This window comes from Saccostrea cucullata, unplaced genomic scaffold (assembly GCF_032062105.1).
Source record: "Saccostrea cucullata isolate Sc308-1 unplaced genomic scaffold, CSIRO_AGI_Scuc_v1 ctg203, whole genome shotgun sequence".
Taxonomy (NCBI): domain Eukaryota; kingdom Metazoa; phylum Mollusca; class Bivalvia; order Ostreida; family Ostreidae; genus Saccostrea; species Saccostrea cuccullata.
In genome coordinates this window covers 9,742-33,163 of record NW_026925998.1, presented here as the reverse complement: position 1 = coordinate 33,163, position 23,422 = coordinate 9,742, and the positions used below count along the sequence as shown (strand labels likewise).

General features: G+C 34.4%; 1 protein-coding gene across 1 annotated transcript in view; it reads right to left on the bottom strand.

The window, feature by feature from the left end:
• Positions 1-23,076, bottom strand: part of LOC134270337 (medium-chain acyl-CoA ligase ACSF2, mitochondrial-like) — a 47,788-nt gene extending 24,712 nt beyond the window's left edge. Inside the window, exon 1 of the mRNA XM_062752558.1 lies at positions 22,886-23,076. The gene's annotated coding sequence lies outside the window, so the exon portion shown is untranslated. The remainder of the gene's footprint in view (positions 1-22,885) is intronic.
• Between the last annotated feature and the right edge of the window lie 346 nt (positions 23,077-23,422).

The window sequence follows — 23,422 nt, the reverse complement described above, 5'->3', positions numbered from 1 at the left end:
ATAGACAGTAAACCTTGTGTCATGGCGTATGACAAACTTTGCCGTGGAGAGTTTTCCGCCAGTACCCGTGTGTACACATTCTTGTCAACAGTAAGCAGGTACCAGGTTTCCGTTCGTCATGTTGCAGGGGCAGCCATCTTACCCTCAGATCACTCTAGCCGCAACGCCCCCGAGTGCATAGAGCCTACCTGCTATATCTGCTCATTTGGCTCTGTTGTCCATAACACATGTGTTTCGGATATTCTAGATGGTTTTTCAAAGTTACCATTCAGGACAAGATCTGCATGGTTAGCGATACAACCAGAGTATTCTGACTTGAGAAGGACTCACCTTCGCCAGGGTACCCGTCCATCACGGAAAGCGATAAACATTAAAGACATTAAACGTTATTTCAATGTTGCCACTATTTCATCTGATGGGTTGCTAGTGGTAAAGCGCAATGACCCATTCGTACCATCAAGGGAATTGATCATAATCCCTAGATCGTTAGTACATGGGCTACTTACATCAATACGTATACAGCTCTCCCACCCCAGTGCCAACCATGCAGATGAAAACAGTCATGAAACGATTCTTTTATGCATTGGAAATGGACAAAGCCATTGACAGAATCACTTCAGCATGCTCACAATGTTCCGCACTTCAGAAGTTCCGCATTTTGTTATTGACTAGACCACATCAGATCCTCCTGAGACCATAGGCAGTACATTCGCAGCTGACGTCATGAAACGTGAAAAGCAGCTAATCTTTTTTTTGCGTGAGTGCATTTCCTCTTACACCACTACAAGAATCATCGAGGATGAGAGAGCTGAAATACTTCGCACTGCAATTATCCAGTCCTGCAGTCCAGTAGAGCTCAGACCAATGGATGGACCTTTTGCAGTTGTTCGTACTGACCCAGCCCCAGGATTCCAAGCCCTTGTTAAGGACAAGATGCTCAGTCTCACCGTATCCTGTATTTCAGGGGCGGGTAATTTGAAGTTTTATTTACCAGTACATTTCTGATAGATTGATTGAATATTGTTTAACGTCCCTCTCGAGAGTTTTTCAATCATATAAAGACGCCACCACTTGCTGTTGGAGAGCTGCTATTTTTTGTCCTATACTCTGCACTCAAGGCCATTGAACAGGGAGGTATTTTTTTCGTGCCAGCACCTACTGCGACACGGAACCTCGATTTATACGGTCTCACCCAAAGGACTGGTGTCCACGTCCCACAGTGGGATTCCTCGACATTAGGTTTAATTCCTTACTTTGCGACGCTAACAACTGCACCACACATCATGTTTAAAAGTATGCTTTTCTTTTTTTTAAAAACAAGAGGCCCATGGGCCTTATAGGCCACCTGAACATTATGCAACAACTTTCCTGTGATTGAATTTGATTCATGTTTTAAGCCAGATGCTATGAAATTCACAATTTTGAAAAAGGCATCATTGATCATCATAACTATACACTTAGCAGTTGCTTAGTTTGGTTTCTTAAACCCATAGGCAATGCAGAGGAACAAAAAATGCATTTCAACTAATCAGCAATATTCAGCAATAATCAGTAGTGCCCCTACCACACATGAACCCCTGACCCTTAGGCCTAGATCCACACATTGCACAATTTTTGAAAAGGCAGCCTTGCTTTTCAAAAATATTTGATTAATACCAAAGAGCAGATTTCAAACAATTCATTCATTTTCAGTCTATAAGTACAGCCCCCCTCTCTATGGTACCCCTGACCCTGGGGCCTTGAAATTCACAATTCTAGAAGATTAGGGTCCTTGTTCATAACTATATAGGTAGTTTAAATTTTCACTATAATCAAGAGCCCCCCCCCCAACACTAGAACCCCTTATCCTGGGGACCTAAAAATCACAATTTTGGTAGAGGCACTCTTGCTCATCATAACTATGCACTTAGTTAGTTTTTTTAATACTTAGGAACAGAGAAGAAGATTTCAAAGAATTCATGAATTTTCACTATATAATCAATAGAGCCCCGCCCTAACACCAGAACCCCTGACCCTGAGGTCAGAGGCACTCTTGCTCATTATAACTATGCACTTAGTTAGTTTGTTTAATACCTAAGAGCAGAGAAGAAGACTTTCAAAGAATTCATGAATTTTCACTATATAATCAATAGAGCCCCCCCCCCCCCCAACACAAGAACCCCTGAACCTGCGACCCTAAAATTCACAATTTTAGTAGAGGCACTCTTGCTCATCATAACTATGCACTTAGTTAGTTTATTTAATACCAAGGAGCAGAGAAGAAGACTTTCAAAGAATTCATGTATTTTCACTATATAATCAATAGAGTTCCCCCCCCCCTCTAACACAAGAACCACTGACCCCAGGGCCACGAATTTCATAAATTTGGTAGATTCACTCATGGTAATCAAAGCTATGCACTTATTTAATCTATTTAATGCCCAGGCGCAGAGAAGATTTTCAAAGAATTAATGTATTTTCACTATATAATCAATAGAGCCCCGCCCTAACACCAGAACCCCTGATCCTGGGCCCTAAAATTCACAATTGTGGTAGAGGCACTCTTGCTCATCATAACTATGCATTTAGTTTGTTTATTTAATACCTAAGAGCAGAGAAGAAGATTTTCAAAGAATTCATGTATTTTCTCTATATAATTAATAGAGCCCCCTCCCCAACACCAGAACCCCTGACCCTGGGGCCTTAAAATTCACAATTTTGGTAGAGGCACTCTTGCTCATCATAACTATGTATGCAGTTTGTTTATTTAATAACCAGGAGCAGAGGAGAAGATTTTCAAAGAAATAATGCATTTTCAGTATATACTTATTTAGCCCCGCCCTAGCACTAGAACCCCTGACCCCAGGGCCATGAATTTCACAATTTTGGTAGAGGACTCAATGCTGATTACAATCATGCAAACAGTTTTACTGCTTGATGTCCAGGAGTAAAGAAGAAGATTTTTAAAGATTGCATTAATTTTAGTGGTTTTGCCCCACCCCTCAGGCCCCAGGGGGGCAGGGATCATGAAATTCACAATTTTTGTTCCCCTTTACTCATAGATGCTTTGTGCCAAATTTGGTTGAAATTGGTTCAGTAGTTACAGAGAAGAAGCTGAAAATGTTCAGATGTTAACGCACGACGCAAAACGCACGACGCACGACGACGGACGAAAACAGATAGCAATAGGTCACCTGAGTTTACTCAGGTGACCTAAAAAGATAATGCAAATAAGGAGGGAACTTAGCCATTGTCCTTTTCTCTTTAGGATGTCATTTTATAACATCCTATATTTCGGTAATTACTTGCTTACAAAATGTCTTCGAATTAAGTTGATCTGCTTACAAAGACAGACATATTTGAATGCCATTTCATATGGTTAAAAAGAACAATTTTACATATATAAACACTCAGAATTAATCTATGGTTTGTCATTTTGAGGGAATAATCTAACTGTATCTCAGGATCAAGACATTTATTATTTTAACGAGAGAACATTCGAATAATTTTCAACATGATAATCTCGTTTGAAAAATTAATTTAGTGCAGCACGAACGCGATAGTGACCCATTAATTATAAAAAAAACTAAAAATGTCATAATACCGTCAAAAGTCAATGAAGCGGAACGAAATGCTTACTTGCTCTGTAACAGGTCCACGGCCAGGAACACGTTAAGTTCCAAGACAGTACCGTTGTCAGAAACCTTTAAAGTTAAGCACTGAAAATGGCTCGTTGTCATGAATTTACAGGTGAGGTTATGACAAAAACTGTCCGGTGTCATTACTTGAGAAGACAGGTCGTGAGCAGTTTTTCATTTTTTAAGTTAAATAATTTCAACCAATGTCTGAAATTGCAATGGGGAAGAGGACTGACACCCCTTTTGGTGTTGTATGAATTTCATCCGTTAAAATGAAGTAATAAAAGAGGAGTTTGCGTTGGCGATATTAAACCCTGGTGAAATCAAACGTGGATTTCATTCATTTTCCCTTCTGAGATGTTATATTTTTTGTAAATAGAATATTATATATATACCAATTAATGCAGTCAGTATCAAGACATCTTATAGCCTTTACAGAAAAAAAAATAAAACAACTTCAAACTGAATTTTTTGATTTATTATAATTTATGTCCGTTGTCATACCAAGATACGAAAATTCAGTCCGTTGTCATCGGTCCGTTGTCGCTACTTTACTGTACGTATACACAAGGAAGGAGGTCGATTTTAGTTTTTTTATGCTTTGATAAATTTCAAGCATGTCTTCAATAAATAGGTGAACTAATTAGTGATAAGAAGCTAAACGTATGCTATATATTTTCTATATTTCATATAATGTTCAGCTTTTGTTTGTCATACATAAGGGCTTCAGCCTTTTTCCTTAAAAAAACTAACTTCAAAGTGAAGGAAGAAATATGCACGCTAACTCGACTCCCGCCTACATTTTGCACTTATTTTATTCAATATTAATGGATTAATGGCAATTTGGCCATAAAATCGTTTTTAATACAAAGAACATTTCAATGGTAATTGATGAATTGTTTTAAATCCAGCGCTAAATAGTGCATTATCCTATTTCCAGTTCTTAAAAAAAGGGGGGGTTGGACGACATTCTCCATTGAAAGATCACCATATTGTCCCCCGCTTGAAAAGTGGGGGATATTAATTTGGGTTTGTCCGTCCGTCCCTCTGTCCGTCCGTCCGTCTTTCTGTCTGTCTGTAACGCTTTCGTTTCCACACGATATCTCGAGAACCCTTTGAGCTTTCGCAATGAAATTTTGCATAGCAACTCCCTATGGACTAAAAAAAAGAAACATATTGATTTTGAGGTCAACAGGTCAATGGTCAAGGTCATAATTTCGCAAATTCTGTCTGTTATAACACTTTATAACGCTTTATCTCGAGAACCCTTTGAGTTTTTGCCATGAAATATTACATAACAACTTCCTGTGGTCTATGGAAGACCCCTATTGATTTTAAGGTCAAAAGGTCAAAGTTCCAGGTAGTAAATTTATACATTCTGTCTGTGTGTAACATTATCCTTTCCGGGCGATATTTCAAGAAGATTTTGAGCTTTTGCATTGAAATTATATATCCAAACTCCCTAGGACCTCTCTCACCCCTCTCAAAGTGTCCCGCCCCGTTTGTTTTATTTGTATTTATTGTATTACATGTCGCATGTATTTTTAGCACAGGGGCATGAGGAGTTATTACGTATAAAACAGATTTTCGGCGGACTTTATATTCTTATTACATCTATTAGAACTGTTTAATAAAGGTTAAATTAGAACATGCATTGTGTAAAATTTTGACAATATCGAACGTGAATACATATATATACATGTATGTGACTTCATTTCTCTATATAATTTTAGGCTGTTTAAAGCGGTTAAGTGGTATGTCACTCGTTACACGTGTGAGAGGCCCCGGGTTCGATTCCCAGGCGATGCATTTTCTTTTTTTTTTCCGAAATACTTTTTTTTACTAAATGATAGTATTCAGCATGTGAAATGAAAAATTTATGAGGTCTGGCTCGTACAAACTCATAAAATCATCATCACAGTGTGATAAATTTTCCATATAAAAAGAATCTACTATACACATACACATAATAAAGAATAAGCAATCAAATCTTTATATCCATATTGGCATTTTTATTTGCTTCAATATACCTGTATACATTTAATAATTCTACAAATTTAGTCAGGGGGATCCGACCCCCCCGACCCCCGAACTGCGCATGGTTTATTTTTTCCCTAAGCAGGGGACACAAATTCTCCGAATTAGCTTGTGTTGAAATAGTCTTGGATATGATTAAATGTTCCTAGTATCTTTTCTTATGTTTTCGGCAAAGAAATTATAAAAATAAATATATTAATAAAATGTTTTGTTTCAGCTGTAAATCGCTTCGAAATTGGTGAAAAAAATAAGCATTTATGCCTCTTATGAGAAATATCAGCCTGAAAGTGCAGTAAAAATAACTAAACACAGATATGCAGTTTTGTCGATTATGTCATTAACTTGAATGGCATAAAGTAAAATGTATAACAAACCATGAAGAGGGATCACCTGATATTAAACAAAACAAGATAAAACATGAACATAGGTGCATGAAAGGTACAAGTGTGATCCCCCTGAGACTGACTAGAAATTTACATGCAGTGAAAATATCAGATTACATGTAAATATGGATAAAGAAGTGGGTAGAGGGTTTTTTCCCATCGCACTAACAGGATAACAGAAATGGCGCAACAAAAACAAAGATTTTTGTTTTCGATTAAAAAAATCCGTAACCATGGTAACTATCCGAAGGTGTAAGATTTAATAGATTTCTCATAGCGGCATAAATTGAATTTTTTGTCGTTTATGTCTATAAACATATCTTTGATAAGGTATAAATATACCCCCCCACCTTGAAATACAAATAGCTTTGGTTTGAATTTTTGAAAAAACAATCCATATTACCTGTAAAAAAGAATTTTAATTTGTTTAACGGGAAGGGGGGTGTTAAAAGTATTTTTCGATTTTCGTTGATTTTTATTGTGAAAAACAACAGTTTTACCAAAATTTTTATAATTATCTCTCTTTGTTTTCCCAAATAAGTAATGTTTAATGAAAAAATTATATAATTATCTGTAAAAAAAAAAAATCGTTCGAATATGTTAACTTTTGAAAATTAACTTGGCGGTAGGCGGAAGAACAATATGTATTCAAATATTATATTATTCTATTATTATATATTATATTATATTAATTTTTTAGGAAATATTCCAAGATTTTATGCAAACGTTAATTTAAGAGCTATATCTCAAAGTAAAAGATTCCAGTCATTGGTTCATATTTCTCTTCATTTTTAATAAATTTCTTTGCCTATTCAAAAAAAAATCTTTTAGGAGTGAGCATCCTCTGTCTACCGTTTACACCCACTGTGTGCTCCTTGTCTTGATCGGGAAATATGAGAATACCGGGAAAAATCCGTCGATGTGTAAAAAATGGCCTAATAATTACTATGAAAAACGTCAGTCAGCATTTGACTCCATGATAAATTGTATTTGCTAACATAGTTATTGTATCCACCATAGAACTTACAAAATTATGACTTTAAACGAGACTAGTGATATTCTTGTTTCAACAACTTGTTTGTCAATAATTTAATACGTATAAAAAACTTCTGTATTTTAAAGTACGTGTAGATCGAACATTTTATTTTTTGTTTTACTGATAATATTTCAGGAATTGTTATACGTTTGAACTCTAGTTTGAGAATGAATTGACTAAAAAACATCACAGAATGGTTAGCACGTTGGCGTATGTACACCACTCCTAAGACGCCCCCCCCCCCCCAGCCCCAAAGATTCAATATTTTCTGCAATATGCTTTCTCTTTCTTAAGAGCACATACATTTGATCATTTTTGTTATATACGTATTTATTGATCAGTCTGACTAAAACCAGCCCTTACTATTTCACTTCTAACAAAGTGAAAATAGCAGGGACTGGCTTCAGTCAGACTGTTTTATTGATAAACTTATATGTTAAGAAAAAGACAACGGACTAGAAAAACTTAACATGTACTGACAACGGACGTTTTGCTTATAAATTGCGATTTCTTAAAGCCTGCTATCAAGAATAGGCTGTCAGTTGCCTAACATTTGTAAAATTAAGTTTTTCTTCATAATTCTAAATAAAAGGACCATTTTGATAAATTTTACATAAGAAAATATTAAATTTTCAGGCTGACGATCATGGCTTCACATATGGGCATGTGATTGCCAACACAAACTCCTCTTTTATTACTTCATTTTAACGGATGAAATTCATACAACACCAAAAGGGGTGTCAGTCCTGTTCCCCATTGCAATTTCAGACATGGGTTTAAATTATTTAACTTAAAAAATGAAAAACTGCTCACGATTTGTCTTCTCAAGTAATGACACCGGACAGTTTTTGTCATAACCTTACCTGTATTTTCATGACAACGAACCATTTTCAGTGCTTAACTTTAAAGGTTTCTGACAACGGTACTGTCTTGGAACTTAACGTGTTCCTGGCCGTGAGGTCGAGACCACTACCTTAAACAGGTATATGGAAGGCAATTTTCAACAGGTGACGATGTCTTCGTCACACCCGTTCTCCAATCAAGTCAATGAGTCCCAAAGCATGACACTCTACTACGTGTTTTACGATTCAATGGCGACACGTGGTTTTCGTCGGTTTACTGCACATTATTTAACTCCTCACTGGAAAAACTGTAAAGCTTCTTATCACTTTATAAGACCAAAATTGAAAGATTATATTCTAAAGACATTGCTCAATGCTCACATTTAATATTGGAGCTGTTTTAGATGATTAATAGTTGCTTCGAATACCGTACAAACGCTTTGACGTTTGCATGTACATAAAACATTCTCTGGTAATATTAAGGGGTTAAATAATAATTGCACACCTTCTCCTGCTGTCTAAAACCAAGGACCTATATACTACCTGCTAAAACTATATGTACACGTATATCACGTGAAAAAAACTCAATGTTTATTTGACACGATAGCACAGGCCTACGTCTTTTTGAACAATGGTTTAGGCCGATGTATTATAAGTTGATATGAGGCTTCATAAGGCATATTTTGTAAATTTGAGCATAGAAATGAAAGATTATACATCATTTTAAATATTTCTTTCACAAATCTTGGAAAGGAATCGAAAATAAGTTTCTAAGGGACAATTCAAATTGCACTTTATTTTCAACACAGCTGGGTAATTGTAGTAGCCCACAATACATTGCGGCTCATTCAGCAGTAGGTAAAGTTAACAGATAGCTAATTTACATGAAAATTTATGCTGACGTCAGAAAATCTAGTGGTCTCGACCTTCGTAACTAATCAAGATACACAAACATACCAAAAATCAGCTCAATATCTGCAAGCGTTTAGAAAAAAAGGCGGAAAGTCAAACGGTACAGACTGACACACGGACGGACAATAAGTAGACGAAACTTATATAGTCTTCCTCCGATTTCACAAAAGATTTAGAAGAACAGCATTGCATGTAGCCCCTAAATACTTACCGATCCACAATATTTTCCCTTGAATGTAATTAACACTTAAATATATGTCTCTAATCACTTCATATCTTGACCATTGAAGACAATGTTGAGGCTGTAATTATAGGGTCTCCTTTACATTCCGTTCAGTTCTTTGTATCACAGATGGTTATTACTGTTCACAAGCGTATTCTTAAAAACATAGAAATTACTTAATGTTAATGTTAAGTTTCCTTATTTATACACCATTTAAAAACTACAGACAGTTGTGCAATAAACTTAAAACGGTGTCTTGTAGCCTGTTTTAAAAAGAGGCATCACAAAAGATATGCGATCAAGATAAATTTTGACAATAGTTTTATATTTCATAAAAATTACATTTTCCCTATAACATTTCATGCACTGAAAAGGCAACAATTTTTTTTATTACGCACTAATAGCTTGGATTTTCACGGTATTTTGCACTAGTCGGTTAAATCCAAGTAGGTAAGTTTTAAAGTAATCACAAAATTTGTATTAAAAGAGGCGTAAGGTATTGTAATACGTGGTAGACGTATCAAAATACATGTATATAACCTATTAACATCGTGCTCAATCCTAATAATTAAGTTTTACTAAGTAATCACAATATCTGGGTCCTATATATTAATCAGGTAGACGGATATTCTGCATTAATATGACGATTTGTATGAAATATGTCAACAATGAAATTTGTATTTGCTTCCAACGTACACGTGTTCAAAACGATAATTGCCAACATTCATTTTTCGTTTTTCTCTTGATACAGCCATGCATTTTTTTTCACTGAATAAACACGTAAGTTAATCGGGATAACCGTTTTTTTTAATTTCTATATTATATTTAATAGATGCAAATACGTAAACTTTTTAAAATGAATATCATGGGAGATGAATATCCAACATTTTGTAATTTTTGATCAATCTCTTTGCCATATTGGTAATAAAATATGTTAAAAACAAGGAATATTTTATCAAAAAACATTTGTTTTGTAACTACTTTCTATTTTTATTCGCATGCTAGACAACAACAAAAAAGGAGACGGAGTATTTTTTAACAGAACACCATACAAAAAGAACATTGAGGAGAAAATGAATTACCTCTAATATTAGTTTTTTTTTAATTTAAAACAAAAAAAGGTAAGATTACAATAGAGTTATTAGAGGTACTGAAAGATAATTCTGTATAGTATTTGTCTAACATAATTCAACTGATATCACAAACACAATAAAATGCTTTAAACATACAGTCACATCAGGTATTTAAATGAGTAGTCCTTTTGATTTCTTCAGCCATTGACTTCAATCTTATTTTATCTACCTAATAAAAAACAAAATAAAAATCATTAACATGTCATTTTATTTATTTTTTTCCCAAAAATATATTCTTATTCAAAATTGAAAGGAGGCCAGTAGTTTTGAAGATTATAAATATCAAGGATTTTTTAACCTTTGTCTTTTACAAAAATAACACACTCCTAATTTTCCACAATTGTATTTAACATGACATTGTTTAATTAGAGTTAATATCATTCACTTCTGGAATGTTAGAATATTGAGGAATTGCAGACGTGTGTTTTTTAAAAAATATGTTAAAAATCCGACGATGATTGTAATTTTATCAGTTTTTTAATATTATTTATGATTCTGCCTAATAACATATTTCAAATAAAACCAATATTTTTGTCCTTTGATGTAAATTCGTCATTATTGACCTGACCTTTTGGCGTGAACCAATTCGTGGAAGACTTAGCACGGGAATAAAATAGTCAGCACACATGGTCTCATCCACCTGCTCAAATAAAAGGGTTTTTATTTAACACAAAAATAAATCCTTCTTAAATATGAATTTTCCAATTTGGCTTTAACATCTTACACTCAGCAACATGTGCTCCCTCATATTGCCTGGAGTAGCTGTAGACCCCTTTCTTAATCTGTAATAAAAATACATTCAAGACGATAAAAACTTTGTGTAATACTAAAACAGAATCTGTTCAATTTATGAAATGAAAATACTGATATGTAATGAAATTTAAAGACAATAAAAACTTTGTGTAATACTAAAACAGAATCTGTTCAATTAATGAAAATACTAATATGTAATGAAACTGAGCAAAAATTAAACAAATTGTAACAAGTAATTTAATAATTGAGTAAGTCAACACATATCAGGTGTATATATATGTGTATAATATATACAGTAATTTAAAATCAACTTTATCCATTTTCATGTAAAAATGTTTCTATTCATGCTGACTCATATTTTGGGTTTTTGACTTTTACTTAAGGAATGTTTTTAAGTTTTGTGTGAGTTATTGGTGTGTGAATCACACAGACTTGTCACGTTGGCATATTTCATGAAGCGCACTAGCGCTTCATGAAAAATATGCCTAGACGTGCAAGTCTGTGTGATTCACACAACAATAATTCACACTAAACTGAAAAAACATTCCTTATATTTACATTTTTATTTGTTTGGAAGCAACTAAAATATACTTAATATTTGAATTTCTCGCTGTCCTATATCGTTGCATTTTTACTAACGTCGCTGCAGCTTCATTGTGACGTCACGTCAACGCACGTTTCTCCGTGTATATTTCTACGCGTGAGTATACACGAAAATGGTTTTCAAATCAATTTCACAGTTGGCTTAGTAGAAAAACACAGCAAATGCAAATATTGAAAGATAATTACAGGCGGTAAACCTTAAACGGCTTTTGATTCATTTGAATAAACAGGAAGTCATTTTTTTATTTGAACTTTGAAATAAGTAGAATAAGAAATTCAAAATTATGGCTAAATGGAAATAAATCAGTTAAAGTTATTATCACTTCTGAATAAAATATAAATAAGCAAACTCACACGTAAAATATAAAAATATCATCACCCTTTTCGTCGCTTTGAATACCAACAACCTAATTTAAAAAAAAAAACACATAATATTGAAAATCACATATTATGTAGGAAAGTTTTTTGTAAAATGGTTGTGGTCATCATGAGCATGCACTGCTTAAAATAAGGCTTAATTAGATATAATGTTCGCTTCTAACAGGCTTTTTCTGTCTTTTTATCTTAGCCAACCTTGATATTATTCAGGATTTCTCTGGCTATCAAATATAATCTCAATACCTACACTTTTAAAAACTACAATTGTGATTTTTTTTCCAGATATAAACTTACCGCTGATTCTAAGACATCTGAATGGGCAGAAATGATATCAGTCAGTTGTTTGGGATAAATTTTATCTCCACCATGTTTGAAAAACAAGCAGTCGGATTTCCGGCCAATGTAGGTCACGTGTCCAGTGTCATCCATACTACCAACATCTCTTTTATAAATCAAACAATAGTGTGAAATTAATTTCATAACAGTTTGTCTTCATGAAATTAGTAATATTAAAGGAATAAGCCAACTCTAAAATCTTATCTTGAGAAAAAAGAGAGAATACCCAGTATGCAACCATCCCTCTGTGTCCAAGGGACCTGTCTCTGACTCATCATTGTTTAAATATCCATAAAATATACCAAACCCCTTTATACATATTTCACCGGGTACGTTGATTGTGAGTATTTCATCCTTTTCTCCAATAATTTTAACCTGTCAAACATTTTTACATTTATTATTATTATATACGTAACTTAAATTGAAATAAACAGAAATTCTTGTCGATAAATTTAAATAAATGAGAAAAAAAGGTTTTAACAAAATTACAATAAACTTGATTGAAATGAATAAGCGACCTCCGTATGTGGAAATGGGTATCCTATGGAGTCCAGGCGTTGTTCCGGGGAGGAGTGGACAGGAGAAGTAGCCGTTCCTACTAAACACTCGCTAGCACCGTAATAAACCTGTCCCATAATACAAGTCTTCATACTGATTACATTCAATTTTTTTTACTCAAAATGTAAGAAATGATACTTTAATATCCCCAATGAGTTCAGGCAAATTACAAACTTACCGACGAACTTGGAAAATGTTCATAAATTGTCTCACGCATTTCTTTGGATACTATTTGCGACACAAGATTGACTAAAATTGATAAAAAAAACAACGTAAAAATAACAAACTTAAATGTATATTTTAAAGATTTGTAATTTTATGATTTAATATAAAATACAGCTTTATTATCTATTTCTAGTATTTCCTCTTTATAATGAAATATAAGGAGATTATGAATATTATTCAAGCTAAAAGTCCATCACATGTAACAATACAAAATAGGAGCATGGAAAACATGGACCTCCGAAACGTCGTCGGTGGGGATAGGTGCCATGGAGAAGTGAGCTATGGTAATAATGTAATTTTATTTATATAGATGTATTAAAAATAAAATACCTGATTAATATGGTCTAGGGATTATTTATATATCTGTTATTTTGTCTGTTTCCAAAAAAACTTTATATTGATTTGGGTCGTTAGGTTTTTAGAGCCTGTACCCATAGATCATTTTCCATATCTTTATATACTAGATACAGCATCTAGTAGCTGTGTGATAGATAATTAAATGCTTACCCGATTTAAGATTGGATAAATCAAACTGATTAACGTATTCTGAGTTCACTAACTTGATCACTTCGTACGGATAACCAGCATAACGTGTAATTCTGTTAAAGAAAAAATATTTTATAAAATATTCTCGATATATTTAAAGCTATAGATAAGAAGCATGCTGATATAGAACAATGTTGTGTATATATGGCATAAACAGTTCATTAATATCAATAAAACATACAGCTACGAGGGCTGTTCGGAAATTATTGAGACAATTACATTTACTCCATAAAGGACGGAGATACTCAAATGAAAATTCATCAACATTTTATAAAGAACGAATAAAACACTTACGCAAAATTTCTAATTCTTATGACAATAAGAAAAGTTTCGGTGAAATGATAAACATGCATATGTCTATCGATCCGGAGCAGCATCGCTACGTCATTTAACGTCACGTCAGCCGGAGTTGGTTGCGCATGTAAAACGATCTGGAAGCATGTGTACTTTTCCTTCTTTGTAATTACAAATAACAGTCCAAAAATCAAACAGTCTCTTTTCTTAAACTATTCCTTAAAAATGTATGCTGTTGCTATCTGAGTGTAAAATTTACATTTGTGGAAAAAGATGACTTAAAATCACGCAGTGCCGATTTATGCAAGCAGGTCAACGATATTAATATCGTAACGACATTAATACCGTACATAATAACTGATAGTCGTCCGGAGCTTTTGATTTTATTCTGGTTGAATTAATTGTTAAAAAAAAATATATACCAATGAACAACAAACCAACAAACCCTAACACATTATTTTTTCTCGTTGTTATTGTTTTAGCAGGTCATTGAGTCTAGAAAAGTGTTCTACATTGCGCTACACAAAATTTTAGGTATGTTCGCTGCTCCGCCCTTGACGTCAAAATCCAATTTTTTCGTTCTTAGCAGATTTCTCTACCGCGCTTAATTTTTTTATGATCTCCGTAATCCTGATCAAAATTCTAACAAAGCTGCACAACATGAATTTGAATTACAGCTCAAAAAATTATACACATAAACAGATTTATTTCTGCTTTTATTATGGGTGCATGAAGAGTTAGAACGTTGGTGTTACATATTTTCAATATCTAATTTCGAGACTGCTCCGGGTACCCCTACTGATGACGCATTTCTATAATTGCATTCACAGAAATAAGATAGGAGTGTTTTTAGCATTCTGAAAACGAAATATGTAAATTAATATAACGAACTTTTCATCTTGGAGAAAACTGCCAAATCGCTCCATATCCTCGCATCCAAAGTCAAGCCATGAGGGATTTAACACGATTTTTGAGGTTTTCCAGTTTATAAGCGCGTTTAATGTAATTACCACAGGCTGAATATCATCCGTCACAGGATTAGGTATAGCGATATTGATTTCATTGGATACCACCTAAACGAAAAGAAAAAACTTAATGCCTCTCTAAAAATATAATTAATTCTTAAACTATAAACTAAACTAAGTTCATTTTATGTTTACGAAAATCAATTATTGATGTTTAACTCAGTCTGTACAGGTGTAAAGAGAAAAAAAAGAATACTTGTTCCCCTGCCTGGCGATCTGCACAAAAAATCCCAAAGTTCACCGCTGTTTTGTGACTAGTCAAAACAGCTTTACTGAAACCTGTAGAACCCTGAATGAATAAACCAAAATATATCGAGGTGCTTTTAAAACTAAGAACTGTCAATATGAAGATCACCCGCCTTTGACACCAGACAATACTTACCGTTGTTCTGATAAGGAACGCAGGGTCTTCTGGAGATACACTTTTAACAGTTGCCAAATATAATTCATCTGTAACTGGACTTTCGCCTTGAAAATCACTACAGAAATTTAAATCTCTTATTTATCCTTTTTTTAAATGAGAGAAGACATAGAAAGAAGGGAGTTTAGATCTTCACCTATAGTGAAATATAGCTTAAAAGATATTACTCACTATTTGATATCAGACTCTTTCAAAAATCTGATTTGTTTCAGGCTGGATGATCTAAACATGATAAAAAAAAATCATTTAATTTTCATAAATTATTTTAAAAACTTCTGTGTTATTCTGAGTCGAATCTTTTTGTAAATTTTGTTCATTAATCTCGTTTTTTTTTGCCTTTCCCCACACATCAGTACATGTACCTGTCTGTGTTGTCGCTTCTTTTAAGGTGCTCCGCAATTAATATGTCTTCTTCTCCAGACTGGGATCCCATTATAATCACTGTTGGGTTAACCTTCACAAGAAGGATATGGAGATAACGAACAATATTCAATTTCAAAGTCCATTAAACAATATACAAAATCAGAGCAGAGCAAACACAGACCTCCGAAACATCGGAGGTGGGATCAGGTGCCATGGAGGAGTGAGCATCCCCTGCCGACCGGTCACACCCGCCGTGTGCTCGTTGTCATGATCAGGAAATAACGGAAAAAATCCGTCGTCAATTCAGTGTATAAATAATGGACTAACAATTGGTATGAAAAACGTCAGTCAGCATTTGACTCAATGATAAATTGTATTTGCTGACAAGGTCATTGTATCGACCATAGAACTTACGAAATGATGACTTTAAACGAGACTGCTGATATTCTTGTTTCATCAACTTGCTTGTCAATAATTTACCTCGTTTAAGAAATTGTTCATACGTAGAGTATGCTCTTGCGTATCGATCAACTGAGATATATACTCCGTATGCAGGTGATGAAGGTATATTGCTGCATAAGTAAGGGAAGTTGACGATAGAAATATATAATACATACATACAAAAACAATCCAAAGATAACCTATGTAAATCGAGTTTCTCTTATTAAATACTACAGTTATAACATTATTTATACACTGAAGAAAAGATTTTTTCTCAATTTTACCTATATATTTCTATGTAAAACTTTGATTCCCTTATGTGGACCCATCCTAACCATAGGAGTCATGATTTGAACAAACTGTTTGCCCGTTCATGACAAGTTGCTAAAACAGATGGTCGGCGTATCCGGTTGACAGAGGCTATTTCCTCAACTTTGGCACCTGATCTATTTTCTTATGTTTTAGAGGACCATGTTTGCCTACTCCCAATTTGTATTGTTTTTATGTGCTTCGTAGTTCATTTGATAACTGTTCGTATCAGCATATTTTGTTTCAATAAATGTATTGGGAATCACAGAGTTTTACTAAAATCAACATCAAAACGTACGAAATTAAACAATTTATACAACCATTCCCATTCTAGAGAGGGACGTTAAACAGTACACAATTAAATAATTACAACCATTCCCAACAAAATATTTTGACACCATAGACGGCTGCTTTTCCAATAAAACGGAACTCGTAAATTTACTATTTTATTTCTTTTCGTAAATTACTTTTTTATAGCATTCTGATTGTACACAAAAGTATTCTGAAAAAATTATTTTAAAAGATCGACGCTTGAGATTCTGACTAGCAATATCTATGTAATTTTTTAAGATCAGGTATTCCAACAATCTGCTAGAATTTCCAAGGATGCTACTTACGCACATATATTAAGAACTTTATTCTTTACTCAAATGAAGCAGAATTTATTCAAAAACTTCTTCATGAAAACAAGAAAACACTTGCTTTTAAATCGACACTCCGACGACGAATTATTAATTAACAATACTTATCTATTTCTATGTCGACTAGTTTTATCCGAGTGAGGTACACATGAGTCTGGCAGATCTGTGTTTCATATAACAATATAACACTAGGAAAGACGTTAATGGTGACCCAGAAATAAAGCTTTTTGAAGAACATAAGTTCTTAAAGTTTTCAATCGTCAACTTCCTTAGCGTCTGCAAAGAGGTGAACATCTCTCAGATGATTCGATACAGAATAAAGTGTTCCGCTTACACACTATTTCTAAAACAAGGCAAGGTTATAACAAACATGTTGATGAAACAAGAATTTCAATCGCGTCTGAGGTCCCCATTTAAGTAGTTTTATGGTAGATACAACATTGGCAGCAAAATACAACCTATCATTAAGTCAAATGCTGACTAAAAGTTAACATACAAATAAGGTCATTGTTTTCAAACTGAATTGTTAACGGATTTTTCCATTTTGACAATCATGACAAGGAGCTCTCGGCAGGTGTGTTCGGTAGGTAGAGAATACTCACTCCCACATACATGTGGTACCTGATCCCACCTCTGATAGTGTTTAAGATCCTTGTAAGCTTTTTTCTCGATATTTATTTTGTAACTGGACTTTGAGCTTCATTAAAGTTCTTTAGATCAAATTTGAAGTATACAGTCAAACACCGCTATCTCCAACTCGATGGGACCGAGAAAAAACTTCGAGATATCCGAGGAAAGAATAAGTAGTTGGGACTTTAAATATACTTCGACATATCAGTGTTTGAGATGCCGATATTTTCAACAGTATATGTTAAAAAAAAATCATTTTACCCCTGATTTGCAGTAAGCTTTTATAGTTTATCCAAATTACAATGTAAATGAGCACATTTTTAAAATCAATATAATCTTTATAGCATAGTAAAAATTTGTTTATGCCTTATTTCGTTACTTACAAAAATCGATGTGAATAGTTAAAATTTTTACCTGCTGCTGCTGGCTTTTAAAATGGGAACCGAAAACCTGCAATGGTTTCAATTACGTTATATATGCGAAATGCAATTTAAAAAAAAATATTGATGTAATTTCTTGCGGAAAAGTGTTTGCTAAAGGGTTATACTAACCGTTTGACAAATGCATCCGATCGAGACTGTTCCCAAAAGTAAGGGGAAATATTTTAGATCCGCCACTCCATTGACCATGACAATGTCACCTTTCTGAATTCCATTCTTTATAAGCCATTTTGAAAACAGTTTGGACTGTAAATAAAATTAAATAACACTGAGTTAAGATTAAATCACTGACTTATTATTGATTTAGTTTGAAGTCTAATATTTGTACAGAAATAAGCTTTTAGAGAGAAGAGTAGCAAAACAAGATGTGTTTGTGAAACACTGATGCCCCCGTATGGCAACATAGCGAAGATTAAACTTTTCTTGGTACCCAAAGTAGGATATCCTCACTGGAAATACTATTGTGAAATATGACACTAGGCCAAGGTTAATGTTTTCTCCAAGGTCAAGGTCAAAGTTCTTGGTAGCCCATGAAATGTCTTCTCACAAGGATTACATATGTGAAGTATAATGCTTACTCTAGTTACTGAATAGCCAGAGTTAGATCCGAGTAACAAAGAGAAAACGCATTTCCACTTTATAACCAGTCATGCACCCAACCACTCAGGAACCACTAACCTTGGGACCACATATTTCAAAATTTTGGAAATGCTATCATAATGCTATTATAATTTTTTTTTCATCATAAATCATTGATCAATACCACAGAGCAGATTTCAAAGCATTTATTTATCTTCAGACTATGTACTGTTACCCCCCCCCCCCGCCCATGATACCTCTGACCTAGAGAACATGAAATTTATAGTTGCACCTTTCTTTGTCATAAATATATACTAAGATCATTGGCATAATACCTAGGAGCAAGGGAAAAGAGTTTTAAAGAATTCATGCAGTTTCACTATATATAATCATTAGAGCCCCACCCTAACACCAGAACCCTGACCATGGGACCATGAAATTCGCAGTTTTGAAAGAGGCATCCTTCCTCATCATAATTATGTACATAATTTATTGGTTTAATACCCAGAAGCAGAGAAGAAGATTTTTGAAGAATCAATGTATTTTCACTATATAATCAATAAAGCCCCGCCTTAAGATCACAACCCCCTACTTAGGGGCCACATAATTCACAATTTTTAAAGAAACACACTTGCTCATCATAACTATATACTCAGTCAGTTTATTTATACCCAGGAGCAAAGAAGAAGACTTTTAAAGAATTCATGCATTTTCACTACCTAATTAAATCCTTACACCAAAACCCCTGACCCAGGGGCCATGAAATTCACAAATTTGGAAGAGGCAACCTTCTTCATCATAACTATGTACATAGTTTATTGGTTTAATACCCAGGAGCAGAGAAGATATTTGAAGAATTAATGCAATTTCACTAAAAAATCAATAGAGGCCCCGCCCTAACACCTGAATCCCTGACCCTGGGGCCATAAAATTCCCAATTTTGGAAGATGCACTCTGGTTCATCATAACTTTGTACTTAGTTAGCTTGTTTAATACCCAGTAACAAAGAAGAAGACTTATAAAGAATTCATGCATTTTCACTAAATAATCAATAGAGCCTCGCCCAAACACCTGACCCCTTGACCCAGGTGCCATAAAATTCACAATTTTTAAAGGCCACTTGGTCATCATAACTATGTACTTAGTTTATTTAATACCCAAGAGCAGAGAAGATTTTCAAAGAAATAATGCACTTTTACTATATGATAGAGCCCCGCCCTAACACCAGAACCCCTGACCCTGGGGCCATGAATTTCACAATTTTGGTAGACGACTCAATGCTGATTATTATTATGTCAACAGTTTGACTGCTTGATGTCCAGGAGTAAAGAAGATTTTTAAAGATTACATTAATTTTAGTTGTTTAGGCCCCACCCCTTAGGCACCAGGGGGGCAGGGAACATGAAATTCTAAATGTTTGTTTTTCTTCACCCATAGATGCTGTATAACAAATTTGGTTGAAATTGGTTCAGTGGTTTCAGAGAAGAAGCTAACAATGTTCAAAAGTTTACGACCTACGAACGACGACAGACGAAAAGAGATAGCAATAGGTCACCTGAGTTTACTCAAGTGACCTAAAAAGTAGGTAAAACTCCAAGGTCAAAGGGTCAAAGTTCTTGATATCAATTTAAAGTTCTTGTTACAGGCATTACATATGCGAAGTATGAAAGCACTAGCTCTTCCCTTTCAAAAGTTATGGCCAAGGTCGAACTCCTAGGTCAAAGTCAAAAGGTCAAATTTGGTGGTACCCCAAAGAAGCTCTTGTCACAAGGAATACATATGTGAAATATAAAAGGCATAGTCTCAACCAAACAAAAGTTTTAGGCAAGGTTAAAGTTTTTGCGGACAAACAAACAGACAGACGGTTAGGGCAAAAACTATATAGCCCCGAAACTTCGTTTAGGGGCTTAAAAACAAGATGTGTTTGTGAAACACTGATGCCCCCGTACGGCAACATAGCGAAGGTTAAATTTTCTCATATGCAAATAAAACATATTGATACCCTAAGTAAGGCCTTTTTATAAGCAATACAATTGTGAAATATAAAACCCTAGCACCACCTGTTTAAAGGTTATGGACAAGGTTAACGTTTTTTAAAGGTAGGTTAAACTTTGGGGTCACGGTCAAGGTTGTTGATTTCTTAAGAGGGCCTTGTCACAAAGATAACATCAGGAAAGTATGAAAACCTAGTCCTAACCGTTCAAAAACTATAAGTTTAATTTTTTTGAAAAAATAGGTCAAACTCAAAGGTCAAGGTCAACGTTGTTGGCATCCAATAAAAGGAAATTTTACAAGGATTAAATATGTGAAGTATAAAAGCCCTAGCCCTTACCGTTTTAAAGTTATTACCAAGGTTTTTGTTTTTTTAAAGCATTTCAATTTTCAAGGTCAAAATGAAAGTTGGTGGTATCCAATGAAAGGTCTTTTCACGAAGATTACATATGTGAAGTATGAAAGCCCTTCAAAAGTTATGGCCAATGCTTTTTTAAAGTAGGTCAATCTCAAAGGTCATATTTAAGGACATTAACAAGTCACGGTTATCCGGAGAAAAAAGGTTTATATCATCGGTTTATTTACTTATAAAACTGTGATTGAGAGTGATCTCCCGTGTAGAATTCTCCATGAAATGAAAACCAACAAAGCGTATTTTACAGAGGTAAACAAAAGCACACGTGCTTCCTTCAACGGGTAGAATTATCTCTACAGCAAGAAAGAAAAACGGTGGTAGTTTTGTTGTACAGAGACAGACCGTAAACAGTGGTCAACAGACCGTTATTTACCGTACCCATGCTGGGAATGATAATCACAAGGTATGACAAATGCCGAGAACCTGTAAATGTATGAGGTCGTGCGAAGGAGGCACCATTTACATGTAGTAACTGCAAACAAGTATAAAACAAATCTATGCCAATATTTTTTATGAAAATTTGTTTCCAATATGGTAAATTACTTTACATAATGATAAACAGTCAACCAATCTTTACCATTATTAGATACTAAGGAAAAAAACTTTAAAATAATGAACAGTGCTCGTAAATCTGTGTCATGTTTCTAAATTTGCGTTTTCAGTCATGATAACTAGATATGATTGGAAATGAGGATACAATAATGTATATAATATATAAACTTTATGAAATTACTGGATTTTGGAATTTTTTTATGGTAAAAAATAAAGTACAATCTTTTTATGAAAATTTTACATAGGAAATGCATTGAGAATTGTTAAAATATTGATTTGAAAAAATCTAATAAAGAAGGGTGGCTTGTTGGGTTAAATGTACCAGAATATAACATGTTTAGTACCATTACACCTGTTCAGATCTTGAAAAAATCTATACAAAAGCCAGGAACCTTGCCAATGTCCTTAAATTGTTGGTATCCCATGAAAGGTCTTGACACAAAGATTTATTGATTGATTGTATACTGTTTAACGAATGCAAATGTGAAGTATGAAAGCCATAGCCCTTATGGTTCCAAAGTTTCGGCCAAGGTTAAAGTTTGGAATTTTTGTGTACATGTAAAAGTGTGTCAAACTCTTAACTCAAGAGGTAAAAAATGGTGCTACCCAAAGAAAGGTCTGTGAAGTATGAAAGCCATAGTCCTACCCAGTCAAAAGTTATGGGCAAGGATAAAGCTTTTGCGGACAGACAGGCAGACGATGGACAGGGCAAAAACTATATACCCCCCCCGAAACTTCGTTTATGGGGGCATAAGAAACAATCAAAAGTTTGTAGAAAAGAATAGACATTTTTTATGACGTGACGAAATTGATGACATTTATGTAAAACTAGTACAATTCTCAATTTAGCTTTCAGTAAAGGCGTGGCATTCTCGACGTTACATAATTAGCAACTGAAATTTACAAAGCTTTCATTCACTATTGAAGTATACATGGGATAGAAATCGTGCAAATGGCAACGAGTGTATCGAATAACCAATAAAATTGTCTCTTCCAGCACAGCTGTGGAGTCTCTCATCGTTTTCCACAATATTTTAATGTTCCTGATGTTATTTTTCTTAACCAGTTAGAATCTATTCACCATTTGACAGACGTTAATTAAGTAGTGCCGAGAACGCCACGCCTTACTGAAAGTACAAGGTATATACAATATAAGATATATATACTACTCGTGCCGAAAAAAAACCACACTGTTACCTACATCTTTGCGAAGCTTCTTTACTGTCAGTTCTTGGTTGAATTCCGGCGCAGCAAACAACACTTTATCGGGGTCTATTTCCTCGTGTAGTAACACCTCTCCAATGGTTTCCTCACTGAGCGGGACTTCACAGGCTCCATAACAATAGCTCTTATTCAGGCTGTCCGCTGGTTTACAATCACTAACAAGAGAGAGTACCAGAATTTTTTAAAAAACAATATCTGTATCGTGAAAAAAATCCATTAAATGGAATGTTGAAAATAAAAATGTTGTTAAACGTCCCACTAGAGAATATTTTTAAAACTCATATTTGATAAAGAGACGCAACCACTTCTCGGTGGAGATCTGCAAATTTTGTCCTTTACTTGGCACTTACGACCATTGATATTTCGGGCCATTAACCAATGCGACACTGGACCTCGGTTTATGCCATCTCATCTGAAGGACCGGTCTCCAAGTCCAAAAATGCGATTCGAACCCTCGACGTTAGGATCAACTTCTTACTTTGCGACTCAAGAGCAGACGCTCTTACTACTGCGC